Below are 16,243 nucleotides of genomic sequence, written 5' to 3' on the forward strand. Positions count from 1 at the left end.
CAGGTTGGTGTGTGGTGGAGTGGGCAGCAGCATTTTGTTTTAGGACACAGAGCCTTTGAGTCTTTATGCCTTGGGATCTGCATTTTCCTCTCGAACCCACGCTTGTCCAATGCCAGGTTGTGAGAGACGATTAGGAATTCTTGCCAGCATTGCCCTGTCATTGGAAACAGAAATGATTGCAGCCCTTAGGTGTCCCCAGTGAGTTTCACCAACGAGAATCTTGCAGTCAGTTTCCAAAGTAGCCTTCCCCATCCCCATCCCCCAGACCTCGGGCTCTGTGGCTGGGTGTTCTCATACATCCTATCCTACCTGAATCCTCTCCAAAAATCAAATAAGTAAGACTTGTAATAGGGAACCCCTTTATAAATGTGGTGGTTGTATTGAATACCATGTGACTCATCACTTTTGAATGGCAAAGGTCACCATTGAGGAGCGTCTTGCCGCTGCATCCAAGCTTGCATTTCCATGCACTGTGTTCCCATGAGCTGCAGTCCTCAAAACAGCTCGTCGTTGTTGTTGTTGTTTTCCTCCTGGGTTCCTATGTATGGAGCGGGGGACTTCACACTGTAGGAATTTCTAGTTGAAGATCCTTTGTCAGCATTTCACAGGAATAGGTTTGTTTGTTTTTTAAATATGAAAGCCATTTCATGAGATTTTAAATGCCCCTGGGGTCCCTTGCTATAGATTTTCCCAGCGATGCTCTGGAGCAGTGATGGAAATGTCTAACTGCAGATTCTCCCCTCCCTCAGCTCTTGGCTGGCCCAGCCTTATATGGGCACAGGGAAAATTAATGAGTGGTATACAAATATCTGTGAGACTCGCCTGTGTGGGAGTTCGCTCCACTCTAGAGGGACTGCGCATTCTTCTCCATGTGATCAGCCAAACAGAACCCAGACAAACGGAGGAGAAAGTCATACTGGCTCTATTATTTTCACTTTGTGCAATTATTTACTGCAGAACCAATACATTAACCTTTCCCTTGATGCTTTTACAAGAACTTTGTTCTTCAGTAAAGCTAGCTTTTTCTGATTATTTCCATAGATAATGCCATCTGCGCAGCAATATACTTTCATAAAATGCCAAAGTTCTTTTCAAAAGAGTTATTAAAAGGAAGATTTCTAAGAGCCCCTGTGTCTTTCTAATGTAGTGAGTGCCCAGTACAGGCATTGAAACCTTTTTCACTTCCCATCATCCCTAATCAAGAAAATGCCTTGAGTCTGTTCCTATATATTGTTGCCAAGTAATGTAGAAACTTGAAACCTTCTGGTTTAATTTGATTAACGAGAGTATCCCAGAACCCACTGTGGACCTGACTCTCCTATATTCAGACAGGTTGTTAATACTGACCGAATTCAGTGGAGATTTGGCAGTTGTCTGAGTAGTTTGTTCAAGAGACAGAGCCAATGGTACCCCACTTTGGGGCCTGCCCTGCAGGACCCACTGTCCACAGTGTTCAGATGGCTCTTCTCTTCACACTGCGTAATGGTTCACACTGTCACTGGTGTTGGACCTAGACTCACCCTGTGATTGGACCATACAGATCCAAGTTGGGTTGTGTTATCAGCCAGTACCCAAGGCTGCCCAGCTGATTGAGGTGTGCCATTGAGTATTAACCAATAAGATGATGGAAATTACTCATGGTAAAAGGTTAAGAAAGAAACCTTCCGAGGCAAGGTAAATGATGTCATTTATAATTTTCTATGGGGCAAACCACGTATATTACTGAAGATATTTATTGTTAGGACAGTTGCATATGCTTCATTAAATCATTTATTAAGATGCAGTGTCTATTGCAGTTCTACAGACCTGGCATCGTATGTGTATTAAATATTTGTGGATTAACAAATTTACCTAAATGCATTCCTATAGAAAGCAGGGCTATTTCTGCCCTACATGTGGCTTGATGGTAATTTTTTTAAGTAATGTAATGCATAAAAATAGCAGTTGGACGGATTTTGCTGTTCGGGGAGCTATGTGCAGAGTTTGTTCTTTCCCACAGCTTCCCCTGGGGTCCCTCGCTATATATTTTCCCCACGGTGCTACTGTAGCAGCGATGACAATGCCTGGCTGCAGAGCTCTCCACTCCCCACGCACTTGGCCAGCTCTGCCTTATTTGGGCATGGGGTAGAGTTCATTTGTTCCTCGCCATGGTGACAGCCAACATCAGAAACTGTATGTTACTGGATAACTTTTGGACTCTAAGCAAAAATCACAAATGTGCTATGGATTCCCATTCCAAATGAAGTCTCACATTACTGAATGAATAAGCTCTGTGTAAAATGCATCGAGCCTGATTCTCCACCCCTGCGTAAGCTGATGGGGTATTGTCCTAGGGAGAGAATTGTTTCTCACAGGCAGAGCTGCACATGGATAATCCCAGGAAGCCAGAAGCTGGAGTAGGAAGAGGCAGGCACTACGGCCCAGCTGTCTGTGCAGTCTTCACTCCCTGCTCAGAACTGGGTGATCTAACCTGAATCCTCTAATGCACACAGGATGGTAGGAGGACATGAACATTGGTGGGAGGAAGTGATTTGTCCTAATCTGGATTCACAACAAAACTCTCGGGGTTTTTTGGACTTGTTGATGAGTTCTTTTTCCAATACAGTAATCTTTTGTGTCTATATATCCTCTTGCCAGATGTTAACCTATAGGAAGGGGATTCTCAGGGTGGTGGGAGGGATACAGGCAGAGATGAAAAGAGCTTTGTCTCTGTTCTCAGGAGTTATGAATCCCTAGCCAATTCTCTAATCACCCATTCAGTTGCTTAGTGAATTAAAAAAAAGAAAAAACTTCAAAAAATGATTTCAGGCTTTATTGTTGTTGGAGGGTCAGTATCTCAAATCATTTCTATTACCACCTACAGGAGGTAATGGATTGATGTTTTTCACATTGGTTTCTCTCTCCCCTCACCTTCCTCTCTCTCTAAAAATCAATAACCATATCCTTGAATGAGTTAATTGGCATGTTTCCCATCCCTCAGTAGTCATGCAACCCACATTCACCCTCCATGGGCTTGACAACATGATCCATAAAACTTGAGACTGACTCCCAGAAGGTTGCAATTGATAAACTCAGTCTCTTAAGCAATGACTGAGTGCTTGGTACAAGTTATCTTTAGCTGTTGCTTGAGTTTCCCACAGTCTGTGGGTCCCTGGACTCTGTACAAAGTGTGAGGGAATAATTCTTAACCTCACAAGAGTTCTTAAATTCAACAATATAAAGTGAAAGAAATAGAGAAACTGAGTGAAAGGGGAAACAAAGGGAAGAGTGAGCAGAAAGCTCTTGGAGGTGGGTGGAGATGAGTGAATGGGGACCCAAGAAAATTGCCTTTGGCCCTCCCTGTCAGCTCAGATGGGTAACAACCAAGAGATGACAGAAGCAGCCCCTGGCCTCAGGGAAAGGACTAGGGGGGACTAGAGCAGCTATGGACAGCAAGTGATTGGCAAGCTCTTCTCTCTAATGTGAGATCTAGTCTTGCTAATAATCGTATCTTCTCTTGTGTATTACTAACCATAACCAAGATTTTAAAATAAAATCGAATTTTTATTTGAAAAGGTTCAATATAAATCTGAAAACTGATAGACCATTGTGAGGCCATGGAGAGATATTCAGTTCAGAATGTAGGTACTGTGTGCCGTCTGGAATTCCCATAGGTTTCCATACGCAGTGTGGCCCTCTATCTTCGTTATTTGAAGATACTTGCAAGCGTCAAATAAAAACTTCAGTGCTACTGGGGCAGGCCTTTTTTCAAACCAGCAGCTTTGTTCCAGCCACACCCTTTTTTCATGCTCAGCATACTTAAGGGAAGTCCTCTCCAATATTTTATGCACTATCACAGCCCTGAAAAGGCAAAGAATTATTCAGAAATAGTAGAAAGTCCGCCTGGTTTTCGGGCTATTATAACCCTTGTCTACACATAGTTCCCAATCACTTTCAAAATTGTGTGGTTATTTTTAGTGTGCCTTGGGAACCACAATGGATCTGGTTGGTCCAATGCCACAGTAGCTGCAGCAACTCGGTGACTTGGTTATTTTCTACAGGGAAAATAGTATGTCAGCAGATTTGGACAGTGCCCACCTAATTTGTGCATCACATCTGATATGTTTTTAAAGTGATATTTTTCTTTTATGTCTGCCATTGTAGGAAGAACCTAGCTTCCTGCTAGCAATGGAATTCCACATTTCTTCAACATTCACATATGTATTTTTTTTTATCATCGGGTGCATGGCACTTGTCTGAGGACTCTCTGAACAGCAGAGGCCCTGAGATAAGGGTGTGCCTGGAGTGTTTAAGGGACAGTGAAGAAGTAAGTGTGGCTTTAATAGAGCAAGGAAGGAGACACTCAGGGAAGGTGAGGTTCTGCTAGAGAGAAGGTCAGAACAGCAAGAATATTGGGTAAGAGCCTTAGAGACCGTCTGACTGAGTGAGATCAGAAGCCACTCAGGAGACTTCTTTAGAAAAGTTATGTGATTTATAATATCCTTATGCCATGAGCTCTCCAGGCAGGGAAGGCCCCTTGTAAAGGCTAAGTAGTTGGCTATTAAGATTTAAAAACAAATGTATTCATTCAGCAGATATTGATTGCAAGTGGCTCATAAGGTAGACCCCCCATCTAAGCACCAGGAATCCATAATAAGAAAATCAGTCACTATCCCTAATTTTTTTTTAACTAGTGACCCAGTGCATGACATTCGTGCACATTAAAAGGGAGTTAATTAAAGGAAATATTTTAATATTGCTATTTCCCCTATCTCCATAATAGAAGTGTCAGAGATTAAAGAAAATTGATAAAATGTATATGAAAATCTTCCTCCTGTCAGAGTTTGGGGTGCACCACAGGAACCAGAGTCAAGTCCTCGCCCACCCATATGCCCCTCAAAATCGCATGAGACCCAGACCCAGCCGGCCCCACCCCCATCAAGCCCTGCAAGGCGGGGAGAAGGAGGCCACAGCCTCAGGTCGCCTGGCACAGGGTGGAAGGCACACCTTGAGCTCCCCTGGTCTGGCCAGGGGGCATGGCCTGAGGTCCCCCATCAAGCCCTGCCAGGTGGGGGGTGCAGTCTCAGGTTCCCCAGCTCGGCACCAGGGTGAAGTGCAAGGCCAGAGGTCTCCACACCCAGGCCAGGGTAGAAGGGAATACCATGAGGTCCCCATCAAGCCCGTTGGCTGTGGGGAGAGTGCAGCCTCAGGTCTCCCAGCCTGGCACTGGGGCAGGGGGTGTGGCTTCAGGTCCCCCCTCAAGCCCAGCCAAGCGGGGAGCACAGCCTCAGGTCCCCTGCCCTGGCCCAGCACCAGCCTCAGGTCCCTGCTGATTGCTTGCTACGGTACTTGGCCTCTGCTATGAGCACAGCCATCTTATTACATTTTGATGATATATTTGCATATTTCCTCTTTATTAGATAGGATTTTCTTTAATAAAAAGGGAGGAAGGGAGAGGGAGAGATAGAAACATTGATCTGATGCCTCCTGTATGCCCTCTATTGGGTACTGAGCTTGTAATCCAGGCATGTGTCCTGACCTGGAATCGAACCTTGACCTCTTGGTCCAACCATGGAGCCACACTGGGCCAGGCTAATCTTTTTGAACTGGTATTCCAGCACTGTGCTCTGCAATGGAATTTTCTGTAAAGATGGAAATGTTCTCTATCTAGACTCTTCACCAAGGCTAGTTGAGCCTTTGAAGTATGGCTAGAGAAATGGACGACTGAATTCTTAAATATTATTTACTCTTAGTTAATTCAAATTCAAATTAAATACCCCACATGGCCAGTGGCTCCCATATGAAGATTCCAGTTCTACTGAGTGTAGAGTGGGAGAAAGAGACAAAAACTTATAGTGAATAGGTAAGAATGTTCTGGATCTCACATCCTAGACAAAAGTAAAATACAATAAAAAGTAAAGATTTCATGAAAATAAACCAAGATTTGGTACCTACTGGGCTTATGTCTTTACAAAAAGGATGTTATTTAAGATATTATATATATATATATATATATATATATATATATATATAGAGAGAGAGAGAGAGAGAGAGAGAGAGAGAGAGAGAGAGAGAGAGAGAGAATGAATACTGGAAGTGGTGTATATGCAGATGTGTCAATCAGCCAGACAGGAAATTTTTCTTAACTGGTTTGTCACCTCATCCTCCACTCATTGCATAGCCTCTTGGGGAAGTTGTGTTTTTTTGCTTTTCCAACTTGAGCCCTGATCAGAGCACTTCCCTTCTGAAAACTTCTTGTCTGGTTTCTCCAGGCCTTTGGTAATCCACTCCAAAGCTTCAGAATGTAACGTCTCTCTTGCTTTCTTTTCTGCTAGATTAAGTAATCATTTTCTTAAAGTTGTTTTTTTTAATAAACTGTTGTAGAAATGAGTTCATTATGCAGCTGGGGAAATAGAGGCAATTACAAATGTTTAATTTCAAAAGGACCATTATGACATTCCCCAGATTTGATGGAAAATGGGCCAGTTTGGCGCTCATACAAAAGGATGGAATTTCATTACTGCCTCAGTGAATGAATTTAAAGGGCATCATTAAAGACAAAGTCAGTGGTTAGGGGGAAACTGATTCCCATGACTATTGAAATCATCATTTCCTTCATCTGAAGCATGACAGACTTCACCCTGGATTCTGTCGTTTCCTACCAGCAAAATACATTGTTAAATAACAGGAATCCTGAAAGTCATTGGTGAAGATCAGTCACCATGGCTGTGGCCTAGTGTTTGTCAACCTGAACAGAAATTGCCCTGGCACAGCAGTGAAGCAGATATTTGATAGGTAAGGTATGATCAATAAGGAAGCATCGGCATATTGATGTCTTAGCTCCTGGGTGCAGAGGATGAATTTTCAGTGTTTTCACATTTTATTTATTCATTTCTCCCTCTTCTGATGGACACTAGACACACACATACACACACACACACATACACACACACACACACACACAAATTTCGTGGCATATTTCTTCATAATGAAAAATTGTACCACATTCTTTACTCCAGATGTTGTTCATGGAAGATAATTACCTCAATGTCTCAAACACAACAAGACTTTAGTGAGGTGTCTATTACCCCGGAAATGCACCTATGAACCAGGAGGTCATGGTTTGATTCCTGGTCAGAGCACATGGCTAGATTCCCAGTGTGGTAGGAGGCAGCCTATCGATGAGTCTCTCTCATCATTGCTGTTTCTTTTCCTTCATCTCTGAAATACAAAATTCTGGGGAAAGGGCCTTGTGTGGCTTCAAGGAAAACATAACCAGGATAATGATTATTATTTCTGAATAGTGTCTTAACTGGAAAACCTCACACAGACACCAACCAACAGACAGTTGATAAACTCAGGTAGAGAAATGAACATTTCTATTGTTCTTCTAAACCAAACTAAAGCTCTGCTTTTAAAAATCCTTCATTTTCCCTCTGCATTTAGGAAACCTCTTGATGGAATGTTTTGACAAGTAGAGCATTAAAGCATTTCCCCCTTTCGGGTAGACAAGGAACACCAGTCTTCAAAGACCTTTGTTTCGTTTCATTCACTTCCAATTCATTCTTAGTAAACAATTGCAGGATTTCTAAAGAGACCAGTGCAAAATTCTCACCAACCATGTTACACTTTCTAAAAGCTACGCTGAAAATAGAAAATTTCTTTTTCTGAATTTGTCTTCCCTCTCCCAATAGGAAAAGAGTGTCTAAGATGGTTGAGTCTTCATGTGGAAAAATGTACGACCTTCCCTGTCCAGTATAAGTCCAGTGACCTTTAGAGTTGGACAGTCTGTACTGGAGGCTAAATGCTCTTGCGTCTAAGTACTCTTACATCAGCTTGCTACTCTAATACAGAAAAAACTAATAGATCATTTTGCAAAGTTTTGAATTACTTTTTGTTTTCTTCCAGAAATAGTAAAATAATAACCAGAGGGGAAATGGCAGAAATAACCAAACCAAATAACATAGGCACATTTTCTTCAATGAGGGGCCTCTTGAACTTGGCACCTAAATGCACACATTCTGGGGTACCTTCAGAAGAAGGAAACTGGGGTCATCTCATTTCTGCCCTCTTTTTACTTTCTTTAGTCAGAGGGAACCACTCATGTCCTTCATAGCCAATAGCAAAGATGCTGTAAGCATCACTGGCAATAGGGTGAACATAAATTTATTTTTAACTGCTTTAGGCATTCCAAAATTTTCTTAAGAAACTGCACAGCCTGAGACCCTGAACAGCCTGCAATTCTGAAACCTTTGGCAACCCACCCAACCTCATTGTTGTGGTGTAGACAACCAAATCATTCAAATTGTCAGATGTCTGACTCATACGGGAAGTACAAAGAGGCCATCAAAAGGACCTGTGTCCCCACTGATTAGAAAAGTCAAAATACGCCTCTGTGTGCAGCCCAGAAGTTCGGATTCTCAAAGAACTGAATCAGGAATTGACTCCAATAACCCAATACAAGCCCTATATTGATTGTTTCCTTCTAGCCACCAGAGGACATTAAGTATCCTGCCATAGGAACAAAAGTTTTTACATCCAAAAACACTGTTAGGGTAGACAAGTCTTAAGGCTTTGGAACCAGAAAGAAAAAGAAAAAATGAAACGGAAATAATTAATGCTGGGTAAATAATATCTTTGGCCTCATACGTTTTTGGCTGCATTGTCAGCATCAATGTTTTTTATTAAATTGTTGTCTTTATAAGGCACTGCAACTGGTTTAAGTCTGTTTTAAATAAAGCAATAGAAGGATGAATGAACTCTACGGTAAGGTTGGTGTCTCTGTAATAAAAATTAAAGGGCTGGTATGTGTAAGCTCTGGATGGTAGTAATTATTTTTAAGAAAATACACTAAGTAATGAGAATGGCATCTTTAAAGCCTTGGGAAGATACCTAGTATGTTTTAAGAGAATCCTAATACCAAGATTACTTTTATGTGTTGCACACATTTAACCTCTGTCAAAACTAGCCTTTCTTAGATTTGGTAGAAGACATATTGCCATGGCCTTTCAGAGTGAATAAATTTGCAAAGATTTGGAACAACAACAACAAAACAAAAACAAAAAAACATAATCCTGTGATTCTGTAGGAAGCGGTTTTCTTTTGTTTATGTTGCTTATTGCATCCTACTCTTTTCAACCCCGTTTAGAGAAGTGGCAGATTTTATACCCAAGCAACTAGGATGCACACTGCACTGAGGGTGAGACTCACAAATCTTTTGACTTATTTATTTTTATTGACTTAAAGAGGAAGGGAGAGAGGAAGAGAGAAACATCAATAATGAGAAAGAATCACTGATTGGCTGCCTCCTGCATTCCCCCTCCTGGGGATTCAAGCCCGAAACCTGGGCATGTGCCCTGACCAGGAATCAAACCCAGACCTCCTGATTCATAGATAGAAGCTCAACCACTGAACCACACCAGCCAGGTGAGACTCACCAATCTTTAACAAGAATGTACTTTATGTGCCAACCGCCCCAAGCAACACCATTGCAGCCTAAAAGAGAAGGATTGAATATGCAACCCTAGGTAATTCAAGTACTACTCTGAGACAGGAAAGCAGGCTTCGTCATGCAAAGGCCTCAGGGTGTATTCAACACCTGATATTTTACAAAGTATTTGCATCCCTCTTCATAGAATGGTACATTACAAATCTCCTCCCCAACATCATACCCAGGAAGGATGGAAGAATCCACCTGAGAGCGATGACTATTCCTTCCATTCTTAGAGGGCTCTAGGGAAGGAAGTTGGACAGACTTTCCTGGTAATTTAATGGGAGGGGGGGGGGGGGAACAGCATGGAAATATATATGTCTAGAGTAAAATTTATTTTTTTTAATCAATTAATGAAAATTATAGTATAAGATTGCAAACGAAAATAATCTAACTCCTAAAAGTAGAACTATAAATTTTCAACTCTTCAAAAACAGAATTTTAGTTTGAGGCTTTCATATAACGTTGCATCCCGCTTAAAATTTCAAGATAATAAGATTCATTGCACAACTGCACTTACAAGAAACTCAGTGGTAGACACGCCATTGACAAGAAATAAAAGCAAGCATATTTGAGCTACTAGAATATTTCTTACCATTCCTTATCAGCTTTCTTAGAAGTTATTTGTCCTCTACCCAGTACTTTTTATGAACTAGTTTTTCCTTTAAAGGGTTTATTTTGAAAGCACGAGATGCCAGGGGAGTGACATTAGCGGGCTTCTTCTCCAGCTGTGTAGAAGATGAACTAAAGAGCACCCCGAAAACATGGGGTTAACCTCTCCAGGGTGTTTAATAAAGTTATATTAGTGCCATAATTGTATTCTATTTAAAGACACTTTTTGAACTCTCAGTCCACTAGAGGCAAGGAAAAGGGGGTTGAACTAAATAGTAGCATTAGGATGCTTAATTTGAAATCCAAGAAGGCTACAATGCATTTAGCTACAATATAGCTACCGTGTAATATGCATACCTTCAGGTGATACTGTTGACAAATGGTTCATCAGACCACTATACCCTGCAGGAGGTGGCACCCACCATGGCATTTCCTGTGGCTGTTGCCACCAATGCTCTGGAGAAAGTTGCAGCGTAGAACAAGTTAGCTTTGACCCACACATACCTCCTCACCGGGATCCCCACCCTCTCCATTGTACCCCACAAATACAGACTTAGGTGCCTGGCCTCCAGCATTTCACTCCAACCTGAGCCCCTCACACCCCTATGAGCTTTCTCTCCCATCATTTCTTTACCAGCCCCCAAGCAAAACCACATTTCCTCCAAATGTACTGGCCTCAGCCAAACTTAGGAAAGAACGTGATCTCCTAACCTTTTTCATAGTAAAGTGTAGATTGTTGCTTTCATTGCACCCCCGACTCCCTGACCAACGGCTCATGTGAAAACCGCCCCTTCTTCTAATCATTTTTCTCTGCGTTTCTCACTTCCCTTCTTTGGTCTGCCCTTCAGAATTGAACTCCAACTTCTAGCAGCTGCAGAACAATGAGGAGTAAAGTGGAACTATTTCCTCCCCGGATCTAGATGCTACGCTTCTAAAACACTGTCTTTAAAATCATGTCACCCTTTTGTAGCTAACATGTGACTGCATCGGCTCACCATCATGTTTCTATCAAACATCTTCCCCCCCTCCCCACCTCCCAATAAGTTTTTTGTGGTAGTCCTCTTTGTTTTTGCTTCTTGACTGTTGGTCTGTCATTTGTGCAGTTAATTTTTGAAACTCGATCCAGGAGTTTACTGTGGTTCCTGTGAAATTATTGAAAGGTGCAGCTCAAGTTTCTGATGTGGAGATGGGAGGAATGAGGCCTTGATATTTTATCTCTCTGTTTTACTTGTCTAAGACGGATCTAATTCAAACACAGACTCTCCATGAGGATGGCTAGTAACCAAAAATGAGATTTCTAAATGTTAATTGCCACTGGTATTTTTAGGACTTTATTTTGAGGATAGCATTGATGCAAAGGGATATGTAGCCATCTGCATACCCTCGAGTAGAATAATCAGACTAAGGAAGTAAACAAAAAGAACTTTGTGGATGAAAACGAACTCTTAATTCCAGAAGATTAAAAAGACTTCTTTAGTAGAAGGAAATAAACTTTAACAAAAAGGGTTCCCTTCAAAAATGTCAGTTATCTTGGAAGGAAAGATGAGTAATGGAAATCCCATGTTGATCAGAAGGATGAATAGCTTAGTCCTTTGACACTGGCATTTTCAGAGGCTGAGGGGCTCTGCTCTGCCCCCTGCAGCTTTTCCCAGCAGTCACTGAAGGAGCAAGAGAAAGCTCCTAGAATAAGACGATTCTCCTTAGAATTAAGATATTTATAATACAGTAAGAAGCTTGAGATTTTGAAATGTTCTTACTATATATGTGTGTATACATATACATGTGTATATTTATGTATTTTAATTTTTATATATTTTGTACTTACTAAATATTTCTATCGTGTGTGTGTGTGTGTGTATGTGTGTGTGTGTGTGTGTTTCCAGAAGAATAGCAATTAACTATCATAAAAAACACTTTATCATGTGTTCAACATGAGGTTTTATTTATTTTTAGTATTTAATGTTTTTTTAGAATTTAAAATAAAGACCAGTGTGTATTTTTTTTTAATCATAGTTGACATTCAGTATTATTTTATACTAGAGGCCTAGTGCATGGAAATTCATGCACTGGAGGGGGTGTTTCCCTAGCCCAGCCTGCTCCCTCTCACAGTCCAGGAGCTCTCAGGGGCAGGAGGCAACCCAGAGATCAGGGGAAGGCGATGCCCCATCACACCTCTGCTGCTGTCACTGCCGACAGCATCAGCCTTGGCCAGCCCTAGCTACCTGAGTCTAAGTCATGGGCAGCTGGGCAGTTGCCATCCAAGGCTTGCCTTTGTCTCAGGCTGACCCTGGGAGACTGAGGGAACTAAGGGACTCTGGAGGCAGGCCTGTCCGCCAGGCTGAGAGGACTGGGTGCTGCCATTTTGTGGCTGTGGGCACCGCCATCTTTTGGGGGTGGGGGGTAGTCAATTAGCATATTCCTTCTTTATTGAGTGTTGGCGATGCCATCTTTGTGATGGTATGAGGGTCAATTAGCATATTCCCTCTTTATAGATAGGATTTGTTTCAGTCGTACAACATGGTGGTTAGACAATTATGTACCCACCTAGCATCATACATAGTTAGTACAAAGTTATTTATTGACTGTCTGTACATCCCTGTGACTTCGTAATCCCTTCACCTTTTCCACCCAGCCTCACCTGCCCAGCTTCCCATCTAGCAACAGTCTGTTCTCCACAGCTCAGATATCCCTCCAGATTTTCAATTGTCACACATGGTTTGGGGATGACTCATTTGGGGACTCTGCCTCTCCTACCAGCCTCAATGTGGCCTCTTCTTTATATAGAACTTCTGTTCAGCTAGTCTTATATGGTTATCCAGGATGCTTGTTCTGTAATTTAATTATAATTTTTGGTGAAGTGGAGGGAAGAGGTGAGTACATCATCCAGGTACTTTGTCATCTTGACCAGAACGACTCCAGTGTGTTATTGTTTTTTAATATCAACTTATTCAAGTTTATTATGGAGAATACATTAAGTTTTACTTTTCAAAAATAGCATCTTTTCCTTTTTACAAGCCAATGCCAGCCTACCTTTACAACTTCATTCTCCCCATCCTGTGCTGGTCTCCAACACAACTTCCTGGCCCCTGTGTCTTCAGCGAAGCTGCTCCCTCCACTTGCTTTGTCTTCCATCTTTGCCCTGGAATCCCCTCTGTCCTTTGCTGGCCACTTTCCTGAAGTGCTTCTGGATCTCTTTTGTCAAATATTGTCAGGGGAGAGGTGAGCATATGTTGTTTTGGATTGCCAGCTCATCATGATAGCAAAATAGACACACAGACGGTGTCTATTTTTAATGTCCTGAAACTTTTCTAGAGTACACTATTGTCCTTTTACATTTACCAAGTTTTTACTTGGTCCAGATGTTCCTAAGCACTTTGAACCAGGATTGATAAATATTTTCAAAAGCATAAATGTACTTCTACTTTGGGCATAAATATTCCCCATTCTTTGGAAATATTTTGGGAGGTGGCATCGTATATAATAAAAGCCCAGCAACTGAAATGGCAAAAACAATCAGAGACCAGAACAACCACAGCCCCTCACCCCAGGTGGCAGCCCCCCTACAGGCAGTTAGGGGCAATCAGGCAGGCAGGCAGAGTGGCTAGGGGTGATAAGGCAGGCAAAGGTAGTTAAGGGTGATCAGACAGGCAGAGACAGTTAAGAGCAATTAGACAGGCAGAGGTGGTTAGGGGCGATCAGGCAGGCAGAGGCAGTTAGGGGCAATCAAGCAGGCAGAGGGTGTTAGGAGTAATCAGGCAGGGCAAGTGATTAGGGGCCAGTGGTCCCGGATTGTGAGAAGGATGTCCATCTGCAGATTTAGGCCCAAACTGCAGGAATCCCTGCAGGATTGGGCCTAAACTGGCAGTCAGACAATCCTCAAGGGGTCCAGGATTTCGAGAGAGTGCAGGCCTCCATGCACAAATGTCGTGCACTGGGCCTCTAGTTATCCTATAAGATAACTCTAGAATTAAACTTTTCTGCCTCTGGTCTCACAATGGCTATTCCAGGAATTTGCTGTCATTCCCATTTCCACCATGTATTGCCCCATTGATCTCTATGTTCGGTTGGCTTTGTGTCAACAGGAACTCCCAGAATAAACCGACAGGGAGTTGGCTCACATATGGGAAAGGAGGCAGAGCCTGTGGGCATGACCAGGACCACATTCCCACTCTGAGCAGCTGGGGGATTCTCTCACTTTTTGTTGTTGTTTTTTTAAATAAGGATGCTGTAGCTCACCCGGAGCTTTTCCAGGTATTCTTACTATTTTTCACAGAAACTTTAAATATAAAAGTAGCATGTACAATTGGATACTTCAAGAAGTTATTGACAACAGTGCCATTGATTTCCCTAAGCCAGACATCCCGGGGCCCTGGGGACCACCATTGAGGTGGATCCTTTCAAAGGCCAGGCCCAGTCCCTTGCACAAGGGTGGAGTCAAGCACAAGGAGAAATACTTTTTCAAAACAACATACTTTTTTGTTTAAAAACAAAACAAAACACACACACACACAATGTTTCTGTCTCTAAAGACCAAACCAGATTGACCCATTTTTCCTTCATGTTATTTGTGAGCTATTTCAGAATGTCATATATCTTCTTTTGACATGTCAGGAATGTGGAAATGAAAAGTGTCATCCTGTGTAGTTTTACTTCTCTGCAAATAATCAGTGTTGTGCTATTGTTTCACAGTTAGAGACACTTCACAGTTTGTATATAATAATGATCCTTTTTAACATGTTATTTCTGGAAGACAAGTAAGCTTTTTTTTTTTTTTTCTATAAAGATATTTTCTTCTATTTCCACTAGACATAACCCTGAAAATTTTCCCACTTAAGCTATAGATATTGCACTGATATTTTTCTACAGTGCTTTAAATCTTGATTTGTGGTCACTACAGTGAAGCATATATTATTTTAAAACCTTCATATGAAATAATCATTAGTATCTTTTTCCATTTTTTAAAAAAATAGCAGGTGTTTCCTATGACTTTTGGCAGGTTTTGTTGTTTGTCTTTTGTTTGTGTGTCTAAATTTCCCATTGTCTGGAGCATGCACAATGCCTGTTATTGAAGGTCATTGTTCTGGTTCACATGGTTTTATTTCCAAAATTCGGTATGGATTCTGGTGTATGTTAGCCACTATGGAACAATCCATCCCATTTTTTGATAACCATATGGTTTAGTGACTAAACTATTTATTTTTGTACACATAGTATTTCTAAGAGGTGGGATGTCCGTTGTTTTTGTAATTAATAAAGAATCATGATTTTGTTGTAAGTTTTTCCTGCCACTGCTCTTTCTCATTTGGGGTATCTGCTTCACTTTATTGGCACTCTTGGATTGCAGAACACCCCTATTAGAATCTCAAACTTCAGAGTTTCCTTTACACTTGATTTCCAACCACTACCAATTGTGTCGCAAAAATATCTTGTAGGTAGAAAGATGTTCTAAAAATGTTAGCCTTCTTCACCTTGTTGATATGTGATTGGACTTTTAGTAGATAATACATTTTCAAGAACAATTTTTTAAAAATATATCTTATTGATTTTGTTACAGAAGGGAAGGGAGAGAGATAGTTAGAAACATCGATGAGAGAGAAACATCGATCAGCTGCCTCCTGCACACTCCTACTGGGGATGTGCCTGCAACTAAGGTACATGCCCTTGACCAGAATCGAACCTGGGACCCTTCAGTCTGCAGGCTGATGCTCTATCCACTGAGCCAAACCAGTTTCAGAAAGAACATATTTCTTGCTTTCCTTCATAGAGTGTCCATTGTAAAGGGGTTTTAGTAGTGAAATACTGAACTCTGCTTCAAAAAGTAAAAATCAAAATATCTCATAAAATAGTCCTTCCAATGGGGTCGGTTAATAACAAATTTGAATCAGCCATTATACTCAAAGCATTTGCTGAGAAATTCAATAACACTTAGGATTTAAACAAGAGGCTGCCCTCTCTCCTGTGCTTACATGTGGCATGGTTCCACCACAGAGGGAACTTCCTGTGTTGAGTAACACGGCCTTCAGGTCTGGCCATTGCTCACAGTTGTGCACAATGTGATAGAAAGAGCCAAGTAACAGAGCTTGAGGACTCGGAATCCAAGGTACCCCTGAAATTATGTCTTTTTAACACGCTGCCAAACTTTGAGAAATATCACATCCTCAT

The 16,243-nt window shown here is 41.6% G+C and overlaps 1 protein-coding gene across 3 annotated transcripts in view; it reads left to right on the forward strand.

The window, feature by feature from the left end:
• The window catches only part of COL4A2 (collagen type IV alpha 2 chain), a 181,689-nt gene that overhangs the window by 48,143 nt on the left and 117,303 nt on the right, over positions 1-16,243 (forward strand). The window lies entirely within an intron of this gene.

This window comes from Pipistrellus kuhlii, unplaced genomic scaffold, assembly GCF_014108245.1.
Source record: "Pipistrellus kuhlii isolate mPipKuh1 unplaced genomic scaffold, mPipKuh1.p scaffold_m20_p_3, whole genome shotgun sequence".
Taxonomy (NCBI): domain Eukaryota; kingdom Metazoa; phylum Chordata; class Mammalia; order Chiroptera; family Vespertilionidae; genus Pipistrellus; species Pipistrellus kuhlii.